Raw genomic sequence first — 18,658 nt, forward strand, 5'->3', positions numbered from 1 at the left:
CCTCACCTGGCCCCCTTCTCTGTTCCTTCTTTTGGAACATATGTATATATGTGTATATACATATATATATATATATTATCCCTGGGGATTGGGGTGAAAGAATACTTCCCATGCACTCCTCACGTGTCGTAGAAGGCGACTAGAGGGGACGGGAGTGGGTGGCCAGAAATCCTCCCCTCCTTGTATTTTAACTTTCTAAAAATGGGAAACAGAACGAGTCATGCGGGGAGTGCTCATCCTCCTTGTAGACTCAGACTGGGGTGTCTAAATGTGTGTGGATGAAACCAAGATGTGAAAAAAGGTGAGAAAGGTAGTATGTTTGAGGAAAGGAACCTGGATGTTTTGGCTCTGAGTGAAACGAAGCTCAAGGGTAAAGGGGAAGAGTGGTTTGGGAATGTCTGGGGAGTAAAGTCAGGGGTTAGTGAGAGGACAAGAGCAAGGGAAGGAGTAGCAGTACTCCTGAAACAGGAGTTGTAGGAGTATGTGATAGAATGTAAGAAAGTAAATTCTCGATTAATATGGGTAAAACTGAAAGTTGATGGAGAGAGATGGGTGATTATTGGTGCATATGCACCTGGGCATGAGAAGAAAGATCATGAGAGGCAAGTGTTTTGGGAGCAGCTGAATGAGTGTGTTAGTGGTTTTGATGCACAAGACCGGGTTATAGTGATGGGTGATTTGAATGCAAAGGTGAGTAATGTGGCAGTTGAGGGAATAATGTGAATAATGGTGAAGAGCTTGTAGATTTATGTGCTGAAAAAGGATTGGTGATTGGGAATACCTGGTTTAAAAAGCGAGATATACATAAGTATACGTATGTAAGTAGGAGAGATGGCCAGAGAGCGTTATTGGATTACGTGTTAATTGACAGGCGCGCGAAAGAGAGACTTTTGGATGTTAATGTGCTGAGAGGTGCAACTAAAGGGATGTCTGATTATTATCTTGTGGAGGCTAAGGTGAAGATTGTATGGGTTTTCAGAAAAGAAGAGTGAATGTTGCGGTGAAGTGGGTGGTGAGAGTAAGTGAGCTTGGGAAGGAGACTTGTGTGAGGAAGTACCAGGAGAGACTGAGTACAGAATGGAAAAAGGTGAGAACAATGGAAGTAAGGGGAGTGGGGGAGGAATGGGATGTATATAGGGAATCAGTGATGGATTGCGCAAAAGATGCTTGTGGCACGAGAAGAGTGGGAGGTGGGTTGATTAGAAAGGGTAGTGAGTGGTGGGATGAAGAAGTAAGATTATTAGTGAAAGAGAAGAGAGAGGCACTTGGACGATTTTTGCAGGGGAAAAATGCAATTGAGTAGGAGATGTATAAAAGAAAGAGACAGGAGGTCAAGAGAAAGGTGCAAGAGGTGAAAAAGAGGGCAAATGAGAGTTGGGGTGAGAGAGTATCATTAAATTTTAGGGAGAATAAAAAGATGTTTTGGAAGGAGGTAAATAAGGTGCGTAAGACAAGGGAGCAAATGGGAACTTCAGTGAAGGGTGCAAATGGGGAGGGGATAACAAGTAGTAGTGATGTGAGAAGATGGAGTGAGTATTTTGAAGGTGTGTTGAATGTGTTTGATGATAGAGTGGCAGATATATGGTGTTTTGGTCGAGGTGGTGTGCAAAGTGAGAGGGTTAGGGAAAATGATTTGGTAAACAGAGAAGAGGTAGTAAAAGCTATGCGAAAGATGAAAGCCGGCAAGGCAGCAGGTTTGGATGGTATTGCAGTGGAATCTATTAAAAAAAGGGGTGACTGTATTGTTGACTGGTTGGCAAGGTTATTTAATGTATGTATGAATCATGGTGAGGTGCCTGAGGATTGGTGGAATGCATGCATAGTGCCATTGTACAAAGGCAAAGGGGATAAGAGTGAGTGCTCAAATTACAGAGGTATAAGTTTGTTGAGTATTCCTGGTAAATTATATGGGAGGGTATTGATTGAGAGGGTGAAGGCATGTACAGAGCATCAGATTGGGGAAGAGCAGTGTGGTTTCAGAAGTGGTAGAGGATGTGTGGATCAGGTGTTTTCTTTGAAGAATGTATGTGAGAAATACTTAGAAAAGCAAATGGATTTGTATGTAGCATTTATGGATCTGGAGAAGGCATATGATAGAGTTGATAGAGATGCTCTGTGGAAGGTATTAAGAATATATGGTGTGGGAGGCAAGTTGTTAGAAGCAGTGAAAAGTTTTTATCGAGGATGTAAGGCATGTGTACGTGTAGGAAGAGAGGAAAGTGATTGGTTCTCAGTGAATGTAGGTTTGCGGCAGGGGTGTGTGATGCCTCCATGGTTGTTTAATTTGTTTATGGATGGGGTTGTTAGGGAGGTGAATGCAAGAGTTTTGGAAAGAGGGGCAAGTATGAAGTCTGTTGTGGATGAGAGAGCTTGGGAAGTGAGTCAGTTGTTGTTCGCTGATGATACAGCGCTGGTGGATGATTCATGTGAGAAACTGCAGAAGCTGGTGACTGAGTTTGGTAAAGTGTGTGAAAGAAGAAAGTTAAGAGTAAATGTGAATAAGAGCAAGGTTATTAGGTACAGTAGGGTTGAGGGTCAAGTCAATTGGGAGGTAAGTTTGAATGGAGAAAAACTGGAGGAAGTAAAGTGTTTTAGATATCTGGGAGTGGATCTGGCAGCGGATGGAACCATGGAAGCAGAAGTGAATCATAGGGTGGGGGAGGGGGCAAAAATCCTGGGAGCCTTGAAGAATGTGTGGAAGTCGAGAACATTATCTCGGAAAGCAAAAATGGGTATGTTTGAAGGAATAGTGGTTCCAACAATGTTGTATGGTTGCGAGGCGTGGGCTATGGATAGAGTTGTGCGCAGTAGGGTGGATGCGCTGGAAATGAGATGTTTGAGGACAATGTGTGGTGTGAGGTGGTTTGATCGAGTATGTAATGTAAGGGTAAGAGAGATGTGTGGAAATAAAAAGAGCATGGTTGAGAGAGCAGAAGAGGGTGTTTTGAAATGGTTTGGGTACATGGAGAGAATGAGTGAGGAAAGATTGACCAAGAGGATATATGTGTCGGAGGTGGAGGGAACGAGGAGAAGTGGGAGACCAAATTGGAGGTGGAAAGATGGAGTGAAAAAGATTTTGAGTGATCGGGGCCTGGACATGCAGGAGGGTGAAAGGCGGGTAAGGAATAGAGTGAATTGGATCGATGTGGTATACTGGGGTTGAAGTGCTGTCAGTGGATTGAATCAAGGCATGTGAAGCGTCTGGGGTAAACCATGGAAAGTTCTGTGGGGCCTGGATGTGGAAAGGGAGCTGTGGTTTCGGGTATTATTTGCATGACAGCTAGAGACTGAGTGTGAACGAATGGGGCCTTTGTTGTCTTTTCCTAGCGCTACCTCGCACACATTAGGGGGGAGGGCGATGGTATTCCATGTGTGGCGAGGTGGCGATGGGAATGAATAAAGGCAGACAGTGTGAATTGTGTGCATGGGTATATATGTATGTGTCTGTGTGTGTATATATACGTGCACATTGAGATGTATAGGTATGTATACTTGTGTGTGTGGACATGTATGTATATACATGTGTATGGGGGTGGGTTGGGCCATTTCTTTCGTCTGTTTCCTTGCGCTACCTCGCAAACGCGGGAGACAGCGACAAAGCAAAATAAATAAAATAAAATATATATATTCATTTTGCTTTGTCGCTGTCTTCCGCGTTAGCGTGGTAGTGGAAGGAAACAGACGAAAGAATGGCCCAACCCACCCACATACACATGTATATACATACACGTCCACACACGCAAATATACACACCTATACATCTCAACGTATACATATATATACAAACACAGACATATACATATATACACATGTACATAATTCATACTGTCTGCCTTTATTCATTCCCATCGCCACCTCGCCACACATGAAATAACAAAGCCCTCCCCCCTCATGTGTGCGAGGTAGTGCTAGGAAAAGACAACAAAGGCCACATTCGTTCACACTCAGTCTCTAACTGTCATGTAATAATGCACCGAAACCACAGCTCCCTTTCCACATCCAGGCCCCACACAACTTTTCATGATTTACCCCAGATGCTTCACATGCCCTGGTTCAATCCGTTGACAGCACGTCGACCCCAGTATACCACATCGTTCCAATTCACTCTATTCCTTGCACGCCTTTCACCCTCATGCATGTTCAAGCCCCGATCACTCAAAATCTTTTTCACTCCATCTTTCCACCTCCAATTTGGTCTTCCACGTCTCGTTCCCTCCACCTCTGACACATATATCCTCTTGGTCAATCTTTCCTCACTCATTCTCTCCATGTGACCAAACCATTTCAAAACACCCTCTTCTGCTCTCTCAACCACATTCTTTTTATTACCACACATCTCTCTTACCATATCATTACTTACTCGATCAAACCACCTCACATCACATATAGTCCTCAAGCATCTCATTTCCAGCACACCCACCCTTCTGCACACAACTCTATCCATAGCCCACGCCTCGCAACCATACAACATTGTTGGAACCACTATTCCTTCAAACATACCCATTTTTGCTTTCCGAGATAATGTTCTTGACTTCCATACATTCTTGAAGGCTCCCAGAATTTTTGCCCCCTCCCCCACCCTATGATTCACTTCTGCTTCCATGGCTCCATGGGGGGGTGTGTGTGTGTGTGTGTGTGTGTGTGTGTGTGTGTGTGTGTGTGTGTGTGTGTGTGTGTGCTGGAAATCCTCCCCTCTCGTTTTTTATAATTTTCTAAAAGAAGGAACAGAGAATGGGGACAGGTGAGGATATTCCCTCAAAGGCCCAGTCCTCTGTTCTAAATGCTACCTCGCTAACGTGGGAAATGGCGAATGGTATGAAAAAAAAAAAAGTGAAGTGTTTTAGATATCTGGGAGTGGATTTGGCAGCGGATGGAACCATGGAAGCGGAAATGAATCACAGGGTGGGGGAGGGGGGCGAAAATTCTGGGAGCATTGAAGAATGTCTGGAAGTCGATAACATTATCTCGAAAGGCAAAAATGGGTATGTTTGAAGGAATAGTGGTTCTAACAATGTTGTATGGTTGCGAGGCATGGGCTATGGATAGAGTTGTGTGCAGAAGGGTAGGTGTGCTGGAAATGAGATGCTTGAGGACAATATGTAGTGTGAGGTGGTTTGACGGAGTAAGTAATAATAGGGTAAGAGACGTGTGGTAATAAAAGGAGTGTGGTTGAGAGAGCAGAAGAGTGTGTTTTGAAATGGTTTGGTCACATGGAGAGAATGAGTGAGGAAAGATTGACAAAGAGGATATATGTGTAGGAGGTGGAGGGAACGAGAAGTGGGAGACCAAATTGGAGGTGGAAAGATGGAGTGAAAAAGATTTTGAGTGATCGGGGCCTGAACATGCAGGAGGGTGAAAGGCGTGCAAGGAATAGAGTGAATTGGAACAATGTGGTATACCGGAGTCGACGTGCTGTCAATGGATTGAACCAGGGCATGTGAAGCGTCTGGGGTAAACCATGGAAAGTTCTGTGGGGCCTGGATGTGGAAAGGGAGCTGTGGTTTCGGTGCACTATTACATGACAGCTAGAGACTGAGTGTGAATGAATGTGGCCTTTGTTGTCTTTTCCTAGCGCTACCTCGCACACATGAGGGGGTTGTTATTTCATATGTGGCGAGGTGGCGATGGGAATAAATAAAGGTAGACAGTATGAATTATGTACATGTGTATATACGTATTTGTCTGTGTGTGTATATATATGTATATGTTAAGATGTATAGGTATGTATACTTGCGTGTGTGGACGTGTATGTATATACATGTGTATGTGGGTGGGTTGGGCCATTTTTTTCGTCTCTTTCCTTGCACTACCTCGTTAATGCGGGAGACAGCGACAAAGCAAAATAAATAAATAAAATATATATTCCTATAAGTCCACAGGGAAAATGCAACATGATAAGTTCCCAAGTGCACTTTCGTGCAATAATCACATCATCCGTGGAGACACAAGAGAGAAATATAACAGGCAGTTGCTATACAACGTAGAGACGTAGCTAGGATGCTATTTGGTAAACATGTGATTGTCCAAGACAGACAACAAGCATATCATAAACTTATTATATGGACAAGAAGGTAAACTGTTTACAAATTTTATCAAAAATAAAGTTATCCAATTTGTATAGACCATCACTAATATTAAGATCATAATTCTTTGTGTATTCAATAATAGAAGATTCATTGATATTTCTCGAGGTAACAGAGTTAGAGCTAATAACTGAGATGGCCTTACTCCAGTCAATATAATGATCATAGTTTTTAACGTGATTAAACAAGGCATTTGATTCTTGTCCTGATCTTATACCATACTTATATTGCTTAAGGCTAACAGAAAGATCCTTACCAGTCTGCCCAACATAAAACTTATCACAATTTCCACATGGCACTTTAAAGATGCACCCAGGAGAATTTTCTGGTGAATTCCTGATTAAGATATTCTTTATCATATCATTGTTGCTGAAGGCAACATTTACATTAAAAGATTTAAGCAACATGGGAAGTAAAGTAAAATCATTATCAAAAGGGAGAACTAAAATATTCTTGGTGTCAATGGGAGGTTTTTGCTCAACTCTATATATTGATTTCTTTGCTAACTTAAGGGACTTTTCAATGAAAGATCTAGGGTACTTTAACTTAAATCCAATAGAATATATCTTCTCAAACTCACCATCAATATACTATGGACTGCAAATATGTAATGCCCTAAGGAACAAAGATTTAGTAAATAAGCTTAACAATAGCAATGTTAATTTTGATTTCAAACTTGTTAGTTTAGATGTTTCCTCACTTTTCACTAAAGTTCCAGGTGATGACCTTTTAGAATATTCATTTGATGTCTTGGATGATATTCACTTACCTGTTTCAAGGTCTGTTTTCACTGAACTGATAAAATTAGGTATAAAAGACATGTATTTCAATTCAATGGAGATTACTATGCTCAAAAATTTGGTATGGCAATGGGTAACCCTCTTTCACCTGTACTATGTAATCTTTATATGGAATTTTTTGAAACAAAATTACTAAAGGAAATCTTACCTTCCAATGCAATTTGGTTTAGATATGTAGATGATGTTCTTTATGTTTGGCTAACAAATGAAAATTTACAAATATTTCTCCCCTTACTTAGCAATTTAGTACCTTCCATCAAATTTACTGCAGAAAATGAAAATAATAGTATGCTACCATTTTTAGATTGTATGATCCATAGCCAAGAACACAAGTTTAAGTTTCACATATACAGAAAACCTACCAATGTATGCTCATATATCCATTATTACTCATCTCAACATGACAGTTAAATTATAATCATTTCAATCCATGTTCCTTAGGGCATTACTTATTTGCAGTACTGAGTACTGCAGTAGCACAGTACAGATGATGAGTTTGAGAAGATATATTCTATTGGAACTAAGTTAAAGTACCCTAGATCTTTCATTGATAAATCCCTAAAGTAAGCAAAGAAATCATCTTATGGAGTTGAGCCCAAACCTCCCATTGACACCACGAATCTTTTAGTTTTCCCTTTTAAAAATAATAATTCTACTTCCCATGTTGCTTAAATCATTAAATGTAAATGTTACCTTCAGCACCAATAATACTATACAGAATATCTAGAAACAAATGCCTTGTTTAATCACGTTAAAAACTATGACCACTGTATTGACTGGAGCAATGCCATCTCAGTTATTGACTCTAACTCTATTACCACGAGAAATATTGAATTGTCTATTACTAATATACCAAGAATTATAATCTTAATATTAGTGATGGTCTATACAAATTGGATAACTTTATTGTTGATAAAATTTGTAAAAAATTAATTCACCTTCTTGTCCACAGAATAAGTTTATGATACGCTCGTTGTCTGTCTTGGACAATCACATGTTTACCAAATAGTTTCCTAGCTATGTCTCTTCGTTGTACATCAACTGACTAGTATATTTCTTTCATGTGTCTCCCCTAATGATGCGATTATTACACAAAAGTGCACTTGGGAACTTATCGTGTTTCATTTTCCCTGAGGAATCATAGGAATATACTTGATGACATGCAAAACTGTGATCCTTTCAAATATCTATTTATCTATTACTTATCATACTATGTTGCTGTTTCCCGCATTAGTGAGGTAGCACAAGAAAACAGACGGAAAAATGGCCCAACCCACCCATATACACATGTATATACATACACGTCCACACACACATATACATACCTATACATTTCAACGTATACATATGTATACATACACAGACATACACACATGTACATAATTCATACTTGCTGTCTGTATTCATTCATGTTGCCACCCCGCTCCACGTGAAATGTCACCTCCCTCCCCCTGCAAGCGCGTGAGGTAGCGCTAGGAAAAGACAACAAAGGCCACATTTGTTCATACTCAGTCTCTAGCTGTCATGTATAATGCACCTAAACCACAGATCCCATTCCACATCCAGGCCCCACAGAACTTTCCATGGTTTACCCCAGACACTTCACATGCCCTGGTTCAATCCACTAACAGCACGTCGACCCCGGTATACCACATTGTTCCAATTCACTCTATTCCTTGCATACCTTTCACCCTCCTGTATGTTCAGGCCCCAATCGCTCAAATTCTTTTTCACTCCATCCTTCCACCTCCAATTTGGTTTCCCACTTCTAATTCCCTTCACCTGACACATATATCCTCTTTGTCAATCTTTCCTCACTCATTCTCTCCATGTGACCAAACCATTTCAATACACCCACTTCTGCTCTCTCAACCACACTCTTTCATCACCATACATTTCTCTTACCCTTTCATTACTTACTTGATCAAACCATCTCACACCACATATTGTCCTCAAACATTTCATTTCCAACACATCCACCCTCCTCCGTACAACCTTATCTATAGCCCATGCCTCGCAACCATATAACATTGTGGGAACCACTACTCCTTCAAACATAACCATTTTTGCTCTCTCAGATAACGTTCAGGCCTTCCACGCATTCTTCAATGCTCCCAGAACCTTCGCCCCCTCCCCCACCCTGTGACTCACTTCCATGCTTCCATCTGCTCCCATATATCTATATACATTATTTGATTTTCATTTATTATACTTAGTCGCTGTCTCCCGCGTTAGCAAGGTAGCGCAAAGAAACAGATGAAAGAATGGCCCAACCCACCCACATACACATGTATATACATAAATGCCCACACATGCAGATATACATACCTATAAATTTCAATGTATATATAGAGACATATACTTAAAACATGTACATATTCATACTTGCAGCCTTCATCCATTCCCGTTGCCACCCCGCCACATATGAAACAGTACCTTAGTTCTGTGTGTCCACCATAGTAGTAACTTTTCATGTCAGTCATCACCTTGTACTCCAGCTGTAACACGTCTTGCCTGATCTGTAAATACGATAAAATAATACCATCAATCCACAATTTACACGTGAGCTTTTAAGTCGTAGTAATAAGACGTCACCTCAAATAACTGATAAGTCAGGATTAGAAGGTGCAATGTGTTTCAGGAAGATTTAAAGAAACCAATCTTATCAAATACTTTAAACTTTTCTTACCCATCACACTGATTTATATTTAACTTAGCATAAGGGCGTTAAGGTAAAGTGTAGACTAAAGAATGAATTACAATAAAAACAGCCTACTACTAGAAAATGTTTATGAAAGACTGTATCAAAGGCTGCCTATATATATATATATATATATTTTTTTTGCTTTGTCGCTGTCTCCCGCATTTGCGAGGTAGCGCAAGGAAACAGACGAAAGAAACGGCCCAAACCACCCCCATACACATGTATATACATACGTCCACACACGCAAATATACATACCTACACAGCTTTCCATGGTTTACCCCAGACGCTTCACATGCCTTGATTCAATCCACTGACAGCACGTCAACCCCGGTATACCACATCGATCCAATTCACTCTATTCCTTGCCCTCCTTTCACCCTCCTGCATGTTCAGGCCCCGATCACACAAAATCTTTTTCACTCCATCTTTCCACCTCCAATTTGGTCTCCCACTTCTCCTCGTTCCCTCCACCTCCGACACATATATCCTCTTGGTCAATCTTTCCTCACTCATTCTCTCCATGTGCCCAAACCATTTCAAAACACCCTCTTCTGCTCTCTCAACCACGCTCTTTTTATTTCCACACATCTCTCTTACCCTTATGTTACTTACTCGATCAAACCACCTCACACCACACATTGTCCTCAAACATCTCATTTCCAGCACATCCATCCTCCTGCGCACAACTCTATCCATAGCCCACGCCTCGCAACCATACAACATTGTTGGAACCACTATTCCTTCAAACATACCCATTTTTGCTTTCCAAGATAATGTTCTCGACTTCCACACATTCTTCAAGGCTCCCAGGATTTTCGCCCCCTCCCCCACCCTATGATCCACTTCCGCTTCCATGGTTCCATCCGCTGCCAGATCCACTCCCAGATATATATATAAATGGAAATGGTGAAGAGCTTGTAGATTTATGTGCTGAAAAAGGACTGGTGATTGGGAATAACTGGTTTAAAAAGAGAGATATACATAAGTATACGTATGTAAGTAGGAGAGATGGCCAGAGAGCGTTATTGGATTACGTGTTAATTGATAGGCGCGAAAAAGAGCCTTTTGGATGATAATGTGCTGAGAGGTGCAACTAAAGGGATGTCTGATCATTATCTTGTGGAGGCGAAGGTGAAGATTTGTAGAGGTTTTCAGAAAAGAAGAGGGAATGTTGTGGTGAAGAGAGTGGTGAGAGTAAGTGAGCTTGGGAAGGAGACTTGTGTGAGGAAGTACAAGGAGAGACTGAGTACAGAATGGAAAAACGTAAGAACAAAGGAGGTAAGGGGAGTGGGGGAGGAATGGGATGTATTTAGGGAAGCAGTGATGGCTTGTGCAAAAGATGCTTGTGGCATGAGAAGCATGGGAGGTGGGTTGATTAGAAAGGGTAGTGAGTGGCGGGATGAAGAAGTAAGATTATTAGTGAAAGAGAAGAGAGAGGCATTTGGACGATTTTTGCAGGGAAAAATTGCAAATGAGTGGGAGATGTATAAAAGAAAGAGACAGGAGGTCAAGAGAAAGGTGCAAGAGGTGAAAAAGGGGGCAAATGAGAGTTGGGGTGAGAGAGTATCATTAAATTTTAGGGAGAATAAAAAGATGTTTTGGAAGGAGGTAAATAAAGTACGTAAGACAAGGGAGCAAATGGGACCTTCAGTGAAGGGCGCAAATGGGGAGGTGATAACAAGTATTGTTAATGTGAGAAGATGGAGTGAGTATTTTGAAGGTTTGTTGAATGTGTTTGATGACAGAGTGGCAGATATAGGGTGTTTTGGTCGAGGTGGTGTGCAAAGTGAGAGGGTTAGGGAAAATGATTTGGTAAACAGAGAAGAGGTAGTAAAAGCTTTGCGGAAGATGAAAGCTGGCAAGGCAGCGGGTTTGGATAGTATTGCAGTGGCATTTATAAAAAAAAAAGGGGGTGACTGTGTTGTTGCCTGGTTGGTAAGGTTATTTAATGTATGTATGATTCATGGTGAGGTGCCTGAGGATTGGCAGAATGCTTGCATAGTGCCATTGTACAAAGGCAAGGGGGACAAAGGTGAGTGCTCAAATTACAGAGGTATAAGTTTGTTGAGTATTCCTGGTAAATTATATGGGAGGGTATTGATTGAGAGGGTGAAGGCATGTACAGAGCATCAGATTGGGGAAGAGCAGTGTGGTTTCAGAAGTGGTAGAGGATGTGTGGATCAGGTGTTTGCTTTGAAGAATGTATGTGAGAAATACTTAGAAAAGCAAATGGATTTGTATGTAGCATTTATGGATCTGGAGAAGGCATATGATAGAGTTGATAGAGATGCTCTGTGGAGGTATTAAGAATATATGGTGTGGGAGGCAAGTTGTTAGAAGCAGTGAAAAGTTCTTATCAAGGATGCAAGGCATGTGTACGTGTAGGAAGAGAGGAAAGTGATTGATTCTCAGTGAATGTAGGTTTGCTGGAGGGGTGTGTGATGTCTCCATGGGTGTTTAATTTGTTTATGGATGGGGTTGTTAGGGAGGTGAATGCAAGAGTTTTGGAAAGAGGGGCAAGTATGAAGTCTGTTGTGGATGAGAGGGCTTGGGAAGTGAGTTAGTTGTTGTTCACTGATGATACAGCGCTGGTGGCTGATTCATGTGAGAAACTGCAGAAGCTGGTGACTGAGTTTGGTAAAGTGTGTGAAAGAAGAAAGTTAAGAGTAAATGTGAATAAGAGCAAGGTTATTAGGTACAGTAGGGTTGAGGGTCAAGTCAATTGGGAGATAAGTTTGAATGTAGAAAAACTGGAGGAAGTAAAGTGTTTTAGATATCTTGGAGTGGATCTGGCAGCGGATGGAACCATGGAAGCGGAAGTGAATCATGGGGTGGGAAGGGGGCGAAAATTCTGGGAGCCTTGAAGAATGTTTGGAAGTCGAGAACATTATCTCGGAAGGCAAAAATGGGTATGTTTGAAGGAATAGTGGTTCCAACAATGTTGTATGGCTGCGACGCGTGGGCTATGGATAGAGTTGTGCGCAGGAGGGTGGATGTGCTGGAAATGAGATGTTTGAGAACAATATGTGGTGTGAGGTGGTTTGATCAAGTAAGTAATGAAAGGGTAAGACAGCTGTGTGGTAATAAAAAGTGTGTGGTTGTGAGAGCAGAAGAGGGTGTATTGATATGGTTTGGTCACATGGAGAGAATGAGAGAGGAAAGACTGACAAAGAGGATGTATGTGTCATGGTGAAAGGCGTGCAAGGAATACAGTGAATTGGAACGATGTGGTATACTCTGGTTGATGTGTTGTCAATGGATTGAACCAGGGTATGTGAAGTGTCTGAGGTAAACAATGGAAAGTTTTGTGGGGCCTGAATGTGGAAAGGGAGCTGTGGTTTCGGATCATTACACATGACATCTAGACTAAGTGTGAACAAATGTGGCCTTTGTTGTCTTTTCCTAGTGCTACCTCACATGCGTGTGGGGGGGAGGGGGGTGCCAATTCATGAGTGGTGGGGTGGCAACGGGAATGGCTGAGGGCAGCAAGTATGAATATGTACACATGTGTATATGTATTTGTCTGTGTAAGTATATGTATACATTGAAATGTATAGGTATTTATATGCACATGTGTGGGCATGTATGTTTATACAAGTGTATGTGGGTTGGTTGGGCCATTCTTTCGTCTGCATTTTCTTGAAAATTATCACTCTGGTGTACAATTAGTGCATGGTGGTTTCAGTACTGTTGAGACAAAGGGATGAGTTACAATAAAAAGGAAGTGATCCAGAACACCATATCAACAGAGCTTATGAAGGCCCATAGCAAAGACAACCTACATAAATTTCCATTATAATATATTCTTTGTTGTTTAGCAACCAGCCTATCAAGTCAATCATTAAAATGCTGTGCCATACAATCCATCAATAATCTGCAAATATATAAGTCTAAAATTTTAGATAGAACTGGCAGGTTAAGAGATCAGTCTGCAGCTGTTGATGTCTGTGGGAACCCTGCCTTTGTGTACTTATCAATGTAAATTCTGCTAGTTTTTGCCTGTACAGTAACACTTGTCGATGAAAGATGTGATAAAAAGGGAAACTGACAAAGCCTTATATATTATACAATTAAGTTAATCAGGTTTGCGATTTTGCAATGTTATTACAGCTACTTTCGTATTGTCTATTGATGATAAGTCAATGACTTGGGAAAATTTCTTATTAGGCAGTAACTGACATTAGTCTATACCTTCCAGATTTACAGATGCAAGGAGAATGCTACATCTGAACATGATACCACTGTCCTTACTTAAATATGTTTTGCTTCATTTCGGGTAAACTATAATTTTACTGGACATGCATTTTGGACTTCAAAATGTGAGATGATAGGCCAAATGTCTGCAATATTTCCTTTGGTTTCACAATGTTATCATAATACGGTCATTAATATTCACTACTACCATAGGTAAGACTGGAGAAAAATTTCTCAAATGGGTTTTTGGTAAAATCTCTGGTCAACATTAATTCACACTCTCCTGTTTGATATTAAGTGAACAAACCATTATCTCAGAGGGCTATGGGCCATCTGTCTAATATCCTAGAAGTAATTTGTATCATCATGTTTGGGAAATATAACACATGTAATTGCTATCTCTAGCAATGAGTTAATGTTGCAAACTTCAAATATCATTCAGCCCTGCTAAGTACTGTCTAGTACGAAAATGAAGCTTTTAACTACAGTTCTACCAACACTAACGCTTTTGAAAACTGTATAACCTTTTCGTCCAAAGTAGCGTTAGCAAGAAATTCTGTAGCCTAAATTTCATTTTAACTGTTAGGAAAGATACTTTTGAAAGATTTCTGATATGGTAATAAAGATAATGATGTGTTATTCTGTCCATCATCATGCCTGATTATGACTGTACCTAGTACAATGTATTAACCCAATTATAGTCAAGAGATAGCATGTTTTCCAGTAATCTTGGCACATCTAAGTTCAACAAGCATAGAAGACATAAACACACTATACAGCTGTTGAACAGCAAGACATGGAATTTTGGGTTGACAAAGGTCAATATTATATCAAGATATCATTCTATAATTGTCAAATCTGTTATCAAAAATTTCTTCTCAGACTAAACTGCCTACCACTTTTAACTGCTTAAATTACAAACATATTAGAAGTCTTCAGAATAAAAAAAGGTCCAAAATCTGAGCAAATACTACCTATGCTCTAATGACTTGCCAAAAACTGATGTTTAGCGCACTAATAAGCTTGTAAATTGATAGAGAAAAATCTTTTAATTAATGTATATATAAGTCATCAAATACTGTCTTGAGATTATCCTTTGTGGAGTCATCACATGAGTCCAAAATCAATATCCAAGAAAATTGTCACCCGATGTAGCCACACCATAAACTGGAGGTGGCAGGCACATAACTTATGTATATTAAGGTGACAGTTAGCCTCATGTGACATCTGCTGCTACATATGAGCGTGGTCATGTCCTGGGAATGCCACATGTGTAATGGTAGCGTAGGTGACAGTCAGCCACCGTGGTGAGCATGTCCTATCAACCCACACAACACACCTCCTCCTCCTCCTCTCCCACATCCCCAGCCACCACAAGTTCCTCCTCCCTCCTTCCACTTTACATGTTCTCGTGACATGACTTAAGCCTTACTCTATATTCTACGGCGCTTTACTATCACTAGCAGGACTTACCGGGTCTCAGTACTCGAAAATATTAATAATAAGGATGAGAAAGGGTGTAACATGTCCCTCGTCACCACAGCAAATGGCGCTCCTCACTCCTCCCGCGGCGCTGCCAGATACTGGCCCCCTTGCCTCTTTCTAGAATGCATCGGACAATAGTCACTTCTTTTGGTGATCTATCACTATTACATGTCGATGACTACTCTAACCTATGCTGAAATGATAATTCACATATTGTACCTACTGAGGGATTTATAACACGTAAGTGGATAATATACTGAACATCTAATGTCCATGTATTTGGCTCTTCAGATAAGGCAAACATTCACCACTCGAGTCCTTCCGCTGACCACTAATATCTGCAACATTCCCTTCACTGATAACACCAAAATGCACAGGCGCTTCTTGGGGTTTTCATTGGCCTGCGCCAGTCTTCAATATGCTTCAACTCAAGAAATTTAGTGTCAATGTATAAAATGGGCATCTCTACTGCACGAGTCATTCACATCATCAATCCTTTGTACTATAATGATTCACAAAAGTGATTAGTGTAGGATGAATCTACATTATACTATGAGCCAATAATTTTTATGAATACACCTGATTGTTTCGTGATTCTGTGTACCTGTTATTTTATTGTTCATGTTGTTGTTCCTGATAGTAAGCATCTCAGTTACCTGCAATGATCCATTTGTGATGCATATCCTCCGCAAACCCTAAACTCTTAGATTATAAAGATCTAGTCACAAAAAGTGTCTGAATAGCAGGTGCAAAATCTGCCACTGCTCCCGTGATGTTAATAGTTACTGCTCACCCGCGAGCCGTCTGTAGCAAGATGGTCCTTGCAGAGACTCCTCTACGCTTCTTTGTCCTAGCACAACCTCACACTCTCGTCTAACTGACACTCCTTTCAACTACACACTATACCTTCCACCTCAACTCTCAGCACCATCTCGCCCTCACACTAGTGCATCACGCTACCCCTCGTATTAGTGCTTCATCTCAACACTCGCGCACAACCTTACCCCAAAATTCATGCCAGGTGATCCCCCCCAAGAGGCTCATCCTTCTTCCCAATGCTCAGGAGAAAATAGCCCCCCCCCCCCCCCGAGGAAGTAGATCATCTCTGGCATGGCATTGTGAATTGTAACACCCATTCGAGCTCTGTATCAGTATAGTTATTATCTCCACGGACATAAATGGGCCCCCTTTGTAAATTTGCCCCAGGAGTGAGAATTCCTTCCCAGATTTCCCGATTCGTGCACCCCAGCACTCCATCAACCCACCCCAACTTGTGTGAATACCTCACCTCAACACCCGTGCATTATTCCCATCCCATCACTCGTGCATCACCACACCCTATCGTTCGTGTATCACCTCACCCTAACATTCGTGGCGAGTGAGAGTAAACGTTTTGTGCTATTGTTTGATGGTTGTTTGTGGTGGATGTGAAGGATTCTGTGAGGGGGGTTTGGAATTTGCTGTCCGAGTGACAGCTTCATTTCTAATGTTCTGTAAAGTCTCTAACGGATAATACTGATGTGCAGTGGAGGTAATAACACCGAATGCAGTCGGAGCAACTGACGGAAGTGTTTTGTGGTGATGGGCACATATATACTGATGGTCCAAGGTTAGGGGTCAATGTCACCGGCTTGCATGAGTTGGGATATGGTGACCAGGCCATCTTCTTTTTCTCAAATATATATATATATATATATATATATATATATATATATATATATATATATATATATATATATATTATCCCTGGGGATAGGGTAGAAAGAATACTTCCCACGTATTCCCTGCGTGTCGTAGAAGGCGACTAAAAGGGGAGGGAGCGGGTGGCTGGAAATCCTCCCCTTTCGTTTTTTTCAATTTTCCAAAATAAGGAACAGAGAAGGGGGCCAGGTGAGGATATTCCCTCAAAGGCCCAGTCCTCTGTTCTTAACGCTACCTCGCTAATGCCGGAAATGGCGAATAGTATGAAAGAATATATATATATATATATATATATATATATATATATATATATATATATATATATATATGTAGGGAAGCAGTGATGGCCTGTGCAAAAGATGCTTGTGGCATGAGACGCGTGGGAGGTGGGCAGATTAGAAAGGGTAGTGAGTGGTGGGATGAAGTAAGATTATTAGTGAAAGAGAAGAGAGAGGCATTTGGGAGATGTATAAAAGAAAGAGGCAGGAGTTCAAGAGAAAGGTGCAAGAGGTGAAAAAGAGGGCAAATGAGAGTTGGGGTGAGAGAGTATCATTAAATATCTGGGAGAATAAAAAGATGTTTTGGAAGGAGGTAAATAAAGTGCGTAAGACAAGGGAACAAATGGGAACACACTAGGGGGCAAATGGGAAGGTGATAAGTAGTGGTGATGTGAGGAGATGAAGTGAGTATTTTGAAGGTTTGTTGAATGTGTTTGATGATAGAGTGGCAGATATAGGGTGTTTTGGTCGAGGTGGTGTGCATAGTGAGAGGGTTAGGGAGAATGATTTGGTAAACTGAGAAGTAGTAAAAGCTTTAAGGAAGATGAAAGCCGGCAAGGCAGCGGGTTTGGATGGTATTCAAGTGGAATTCATTAAAAAAAAAAGGGGTGACTGTATTGTTGACTGGTTGGTAAGATTATTTTATGTATGTATGACTCATGTTGAGGTGCCTGAGGATTGGCGGAATGCTTGCATAGTGCCATTGTACAAAGGCAAAGGGGATAAAAGTGAGTGCTCAAATTACAGAGGTATAAGTTTGTTGAGTATTCCTGGTTAATGATATGGGAGAGTATTGATTGAGAGGATGAAGGTATGTACAGAGCATCAGAATGGGGAAGAGCAGTGTGGTTTCAGAAGTGGTAGAGGATGTGTGGATCAGGTGTTTGCTTTGAAGATTGTATGTGAGAAATACTTAGAAAAGCAAATGGATTTGTATGTAGCATTTATGGATCTGGAGAAGGCATATGATACAGTTGATAGAGATGCTCTGTGGAAGGTATCAAGAATATATGGTGTGGGAGGCAAGTTGTTAGAAGCAGTGGATTTTTTTTTTTTTTTTCCTATCGAGGATGTAAGGCATATGTACGTGTAGGAAGAGAGGAATGTTGGTTTGCGGCAGGGGTGCGTGATGTCTCCATGGTTGTTTGATTTGTTTATGGATGGGGTTGTTAGGGAGGTGAATGCAAGAGTTTTGGAAAGAGGGGCAAGTATGCAGTCTGTTGTGGATGAGAGAGCTTGGGAAGTGAGTCATTGGTTGTTCGCTGATGATACAGCGCTGGTGGCTGATTCGGGTGAGAAACTGCAGAAGCTGGTGACTGAGTTTGATCAAAATGTGTGAAAGAAAAAAGCTGAGAGTAAATGTGAATAAGAGCAAGGTTATTAGGTACAGTTGGGTTGAGGGACAAGTCAA

General features: G+C 41.0%; 1 protein-coding gene across 4 annotated transcripts in view; it reads right to left on the bottom strand.

The window, feature by feature from the left end:
- LOC139762312 (uncharacterized) overlaps positions 1-18,658 on the bottom strand; it is a 166,638-nt gene that overhangs the window by 54,775 nt on the left and 93,205 nt on the right. For 2 of the 4 annotated variants that reach the window (XR_011715688.1, XM_071686936.1), the window contains exons 1-2: positions 15,257-15,362; positions 9,320-9,402 (exon numbers count right to left, since the gene is read on the bottom strand). The gene's annotated coding sequence lies outside the window, so the exon portion shown is untranslated. Of the gene's footprint in view, positions 1-9,319; positions 9,403-15,256; positions 15,363-18,658 lie in introns of those variants that run through there. The other 2 variants (XM_071686937.1, XM_071686938.1) reach the window with 2 other exon arrangements.

This window comes from Panulirus ornatus, chromosome 43 (assembly GCF_036320965.1).
Source record: "Panulirus ornatus isolate Po-2019 chromosome 43, ASM3632096v1, whole genome shotgun sequence".
Classification (NCBI taxonomy): domain Eukaryota; kingdom Metazoa; phylum Arthropoda; class Malacostraca; order Decapoda; family Palinuridae; genus Panulirus; species Panulirus ornatus.